The sequence below is a fragment of the Arachis ipaensis genome, chromosome B3 (genome assembly GCF_059453495.1).
Source record: "Arachis ipaensis isolate K30076 ecotype BB chromosome B3, ASM5945349v1, whole genome shotgun sequence".
NCBI lineage: Eukaryota > Viridiplantae > Streptophyta > Magnoliopsida > Fabales > Fabaceae > Arachis > Arachis ipaensis.
Window position 1 is genome coordinate 90,940,096 of NC_142438.1, and position 6,595 is coordinate 90,946,690.

The 6,595-nt window shown below is 39.0% G+C and overlaps 1 non-coding gene across 1 annotated transcript; it reads right to left on the bottom strand.

Annotated features, from left to right (window-relative positions):
• Window positions 1-6,064: 6,064 nt before the first annotated feature.
• LOC148571544 (small nucleolar RNA R71) lies at window positions 6,065-6,168 on the bottom strand. Its single transcript, XR_015880440.1, has one exon. It is a non-coding gene; the product is annotated as a small nucleolar RNA R71 (small nucleolar RNA).
• Between the last annotated feature and the right edge of the window lie 427 nt (window positions 6,169-6,595).

Here is a 6,595-nt window from a genome sequence, read left to right on the forward strand (position 1 = left end):
TAAGTGTAGAGAACCTTATGGGAACATGGATGATAAAAACAAAGGTAGAAAGTTAAAAAGAATAAAGACATTTCAAAATAAAAGTTTTGGGAAGCATGCTCATGTGAAATCAAATAAACATATATCTCTGCTTAAATTGTTAATTGTCTTGCAAGTTTATAAATTATTTTTCTTTCCCATCTCAATAGTAAAAGTGCTTTAACATTATCTAAGGTTTGACTATGCATATATGACTCCTTGAGAATATGAATTAGTTCAACTACATGTAAGTTTTATATACAAGTGAATGACAATTAGAATTGCATGATTCATTTAGGTAGTTGCATTTAGAATAGATTGCATTGCATGAGATTTCACCACTTTAACTTTAACCTTACTCTTTATCTTGGATTTAGCATGAGGACATGCTATTGTTTAAGTGTGGGGAGGTTGATAATCCCATATTTTATGATATATTTTGTGCCTAATTTAAGTGATTTATTCAATTCTTCACTCATTTATTCATATTAATTGCATGGTTTTACTTTTCCTTCCTTATTATGTGAGATATGTGAAAAATATGTTTCCTATGCTTTAAGAATAATTATTTTAATTATCCTTTATTACCATTCGATGTCGTGATTTGTGTTTTGAGTAGTTTCAGATCTTCTAAGGCAGGAATGACTTAAAAGATGAAAAGGAAACATACAAAAATGGAAGGAAAGCACAAAATGGAGTTTTTGAAGAAACTGGCAACGACGCGAACGCGTGGACGACGCGAACGCGTGGACGACGCGGCCGCATGCCCAGCGCGAAGAGAGAGCGACGCAGACACGTGAATGACGTGAACGCGCGCCTTGAGCAGAACGCAGATGACGTGGACGCATGACTGAAGCGAACGCGTGATAAGGAAAACTCCAGATGACGCGACCGCGTGACCCACGCGAACGCGTGACAGAGGCCACGCACCAGAAATTACAGAAAACGCTTCCAGCAATTTCTGAAGCCCTTTTTGGCCCAGATCCAAGTACAGAAAGCACAGATTAGAGGTTATAAAATGGGAGAATGAATCCATTCAAAAGGAGAGTCTCCAATTATTTACTCTCTTAGGATTAGGATTTAGGATTTCTTTGCTTTCAGGATTGTTTCTTTTTATCAGATTCAATTTTCCTTTTATTTATTTTCCCAATTTAATTTATGAATATCCATGTTAGATTTGATTTCCTTTATTAATGCAATTTGAGGTATTTTCAGATTTAATTTTGCTTTGCTTATATAGATGCTGTTAATTTAATTTAGATATTTTCTTCCTTTTGACTTTGGTTAAGTAATTGGTGACGCTTGAGTTATCAAACTCATTGTTGATTGAAAATTGGAATTCTTCAAGAATTAATTCGAGTTCCAATAACTCTAGCCTTTTCCAAGGAAAGACTAGGACCCGAGGAATCAAAATTAATTCATCCACTTAACTTACCTTCATAGTTAGAGGTTAACAAAGTGGGAGAAAAATCCAATTCTCATCACAATTGATAAGGATAACTAGGATAGGACTTCCAGTTCCTATACCTTGCCAAGAGTTTTATTTTATAGTTATTTATTTACTTTACTTGTCATACTTCTTTCTTACTTTCAAAACCCCCAATTTACAAGACTCATAACCAATAATAAGAACACCTCCCTGCAATTTCTTGAGAAGACGACTCGAGGTTTAAATACTTTGGTTATCAATTTTAAAGGGGTTTGTTACTTGTGACAACCAAAATGTTTGTAAGAAAGGACTTTTGTTGGTTTAGAAGCTATACCTGCAACGAAAATTTATCTGCGAATTTCTAGACCACGCAAAAGTTTCTATCTTCACCCACTCCTTCCAATTCTTCAATTATATTGTGCCTTGGAGGTTGTGCACTATCCTCCTCAACACCAATTTCAAACTCCATGGAAGAGGGCTCTTCAACTCTAGATTCTTCCTTGCACTCAACATCTCCTAAATCTTCAACCACTACTTTCTCTTGTCCAATAATCTCTACCTCCTCCTCTTGTTGCACTTCTTGTCTCATCTCCCCTTCTCCACCTTGAAGCTCCGAGTTCACTCCCTTACTAAGCTCCTTGGTTGCTTCACCACATTCAATAATAGGAGTGCCTTGATCGTATAAGCTTAGGCGGGATGAGACCATATTGCTAACGGCTTCTATCACGATAGCAATATTAGCTTCTAGCTCCTTAAACTTCTTTTCTGTCTCCTCTTGTTGCCTTAGGATACGAGATCTAAGATCTCTTTGTTCTCGCATGAGGGCATGGAGACCTTCGTCCATTAGGGGCGGTGGTAGAAGAAAGGGTTCATTATTTGATGGAAGGGTATTGTACTTGGAAGGTAGTTCATATTGGTGAAAGTCTTGAGGTAGTGTATATGAAATTTGTGGTTCATGGGAGTATTGGTGTTGGAATGGTGGTGGTTCTAGGTATGGTTCATATGGTAGTTGGTATGGTGGGTATGAGTTAGGATCATATGGAGGTGAATGGTGGTATAAGACTTGTGAGTAAGATTGACAACAATATTGAGGTTTTGGTTCATAATTATATACATTATGGGGTGGATTATAGCCATGAGAGATTGGAGGAGGTTGTTGTCATGAAAGTTGACCATAAGCATGTGGCTCCTCCCAAATTTGATATCCATTCCCACAATGTGGTTCCTCATTGAAGCTTTCATTCTCTACAACATAATTGTAACCAAGCTCATTGATGCCAGGGTATTTTGGCCAGTTTCACTGACCTTTTCTTTACTATTTTTAGGGTAGTTTCATGTATTTCCTTAGGAAATAAGCTAGTTTTGGGTAGATATTCACTTACATCTTGATTCAAGCATACATTGTGCACTTTACATGATTTCATGAGAATTTTGCATGAATTTAATGACAAATTGGATGTTGCATTTCCCATGACTTGGATTAGAACTTTGATGCACTTTATTGCTTGATTTCAGGACAAAGGAAGAAAAGAAGAACCACATTAGTGGCTACGTTAGTTACACTAACATTAACACTAACGTGGAATGGGAGTAACTTGCAAAGTTATTGAGAAAAGTAATTGCCAATAACACTCTCGAAGCCATCATTGCCCACGTTAAGAGTCACGTTAACTAAGTTAACGTGAACTCTAACGTGGAAGAAAGGAAATGGAGCCAACGTTAGTGACACTTAACATTATCACTAACGTTGGACCAAGCTCATAAGTGGCCACGTTAGTTGCCACCTTAACTTAGTTAACGTGGCCTCTAACGTTAAGAAGTAAGGGGGAAGCCAACGTTAGTGACATTCAACTTTATCACTAACGTTGGCCAAGTCACAATAAGCCACATTAACTCCCACATTAACCTATTTAACGTGGAAGCTAACGTGAAGAAACAAGGTGGTCGACAACGTTAGTGACACCAAACCTTGTCACTAACGTTGGAAGGAACCCACACAAGCCCCAATAAGCCACGTTAACTCCCACGTTAACTTAGTTAACGTGGAAGTTAACGTGAAGAAGGAAGGTGATCGCCAACGTTAGTGACACCCAACATTGTTACTAACGTTGGAATGAGCCCACACAAGCCACTATGAGCCACGTTAACTCCCACGTTAACTTAGTTAACGTGGAAGCTAACGTGGATAAGGGAATGATGAGCCAACGTTAGTGACACTCAACTTTGTCACTAACGTTGGAGATGGCTAGCATGGCCACGTTAACCTAGTTAACGTGGACTCTAACGTGAGAAATAGGGGCACATTGGAACGTTAGTGACAATGGTAAGTGTCACTAATGTTCTCAAAGGTTGGCAAGCCTACGTTAAAAGAGCCACGTTAACTTAGTTAACGTGCACTCTAACGTAGGGAAGGGGGAGACTTCTCAATGTTATTGGGAAAGGCAAGTCCCAATAACGTGTGCGAAGGACAAAGAGGCAACGTTAGTGGCAACGTTTGTGCCACTAACGTTGAAGATAACATGGCTCTTGCTTGGGTGAGGAACGTTAGTGAAAAAGGTGATTGTCACTAACGTTCTCGAACCCATATTTTCACTGAACGTTAACACCACTAACGTCCTGAGCTAAAGTCTCTGCCCACTTCACACTTTCTTTCTGCAAGTAAAGCCAAGCCCAATGAAGAAGAGAACTGCTTCAAACTCAAGATCCAAAGGCCCATACCCAAGACTTGAAGAGCCAACTAGAAGAACAGAAGAGTAGTATATATAGGAGTAGCTTTGAATTAAAAAAGGGAGTTGGAAAATATAGGGAGCCTCTGGGCATAGAACTACTCTCTGTATTTTACTTTCTCTGCACTTCTAGTTTCATAATGTATTCTCCATCTTTGTTTTCATTTTCCAGAGCTATGAACAACTAAACCCCTTTCATTGGGTTAGGGAGCTCTGTTGTAATTTGATGGATCAATACTAGTTTTCATTATTCTTCTTTTATCTTTTCTCTTGATTTTACTTGAAAGCTTTCGATCTTCATCCAATTGGGTAGTTATCTTAGAAAAGAAGCTATTCAAACTTGGATCTCTTCTGAACCTTGAAAGAGGAATGAAGATATAATGCTAGAAATGCTTTCTCATGCTGGACCAAATTGGGTTTGGATGGATATGTGACTATAATCCTCTCAACACTTGATTTGGGAAATGCATGTGGTATAATCAGTGACCATACTTCATCTCTTCTCATGAGCAATTGACCAAGGAATTGGCTATTGATCAAGATTTGTGAGATTGAATTACAAGGAATTGTAATTCGATCACTTAAGATTGCCAAGGATATCAATGAGTGCATTGATTGAGGAAGAGATGAAAATGAAATTGATCCGGAGAATGCAACATCTCCTGAGCCCAATGAACTCCCCATTTCTGATCTTACCCATTCTCTTTAATTTCTGTCATTTACTTTTATGAGCAATTATCCCATTCCCATTTAAGATTCTACAATTTACTTTCCGTCATTTACATTCAGCTTTTTATTTTTAGCATTTACTTTTTTGTTATTTACTTTCCTGCCATTTAATTTTCTGCAATTCTCAACTCAAATTCTGATTCGCTCAACTAGAACAGTCCTCTAATTAAAGTTGCTTGATCAATCAATCCCTGTGGGATTCGACCTCACTCTATTGTGAGTTTTTACTTGACAACAAATTCGGTACACTTGCCGAAGGGAAATTTGTTACGAGACAAGTTTTCCGTGCATCAAGTTTATGGCGCTGTTGCCGGAGATTGATTTTGCATCAACAATGATTAAATTGGAAGATAACTAGATTGAGCATTTTTGTTTTGTTTGATTTAATTTTCTGTTTGAGTAATTTACTTCCTGTTTTAGTTAATTTCTTCCCTTCCCCCTACTTTTTCTTTTTTATTTACAATTCATTTCACTAACCCACTAACTGTTTGATATATTGCATCACTCACACTAACAGTAATTCTGACAGAAATACTTTCTGCATCTATTTTCCTTGCTTGTACTTGTTGGTTGCATGACAAGGAGAAGAAGCGGGGCTTCAACTTCCTTTGATTCTGAACCTGAGAGGACCTTCCTTAGATTAAGGAGGGAAGCAAGAGGAAAAAGAGTAGTTGGTGCTGAGGAAGAGGAGGAATACTTTGAACCAAACATGGAAGACAACATGGAAAACCATCATGAAGAAAAGACTCACAACCATGGCGGAAGAGGTCGAGCAAATCATGCTGGGGAAGATAGAAGAGTTTTAGGCTCTTACATTAATCCAAACCCAGGAAACTGTGGAAGTAGCATTCAAAAGCCAACCATCCACGCCAACAATTTTGAACTGAAGCCACAGCTCATCACCCTTGTTCAGAACAACTGTTCGTTCGGAGGAAGTGTCCAAGAAGACCCCAATCAACATCTAACCACTTTCCTGAGAATATGTGACATAGTGAAGTCTAATGGTGTTCACCCTGACGCCTATAGACTACTCTTATTTCCATTCTTACTCAAGGATAAGGCAGCCAAGTGGCTGGAGTCTTTCCCAAAGGAGAGCTTGACAACCTGGGAGGATGTGGTGAACAAATTTTTAGCAAGATTTTACCCTCCTCAACGAATCAATAGGCTGAGAGCTGAGGTCCAAACTTTCAGGCAACAAGATGGTGAGACTCTGTATGAAGCATGGGAGAGGTTTAAGGACCTGACAAGGAGGTGTCCACCTGACATGTTCAACGAATGGATGCAGCTGCACGTATTCTATGAAGGGCTCTCTTATGAGTCAAAGAAGGCCGTAGACCATTCATCCGGAGGATCCTTGAACAAGAAGAAGACCATTGAGGAGGCCATAGATGTCATTAAAACTGTAGCAGAGAATGACTACTTCTATGCTTCCGAAAGAGGGAACACTAGAGGAGTGATGGAGCTAAACAATGTAGATGCTCTGCTGGCTCAAAACAAGCTCATTACCCAGCAGCTGGCTGACCTCACCAAGAAGATGGAGAGGAACCAAGTAGCAGCAATCACCACTTCATCAATGGTGCACGAATTGTGAATCACACTTTTCACAACTCGTACCACTAATCAGCAAGTGCACTGGGTCGTCCAAGTAATACCTTACGTGAGTAAGGGTCGAATCCCACAGAGATTGTTGGTT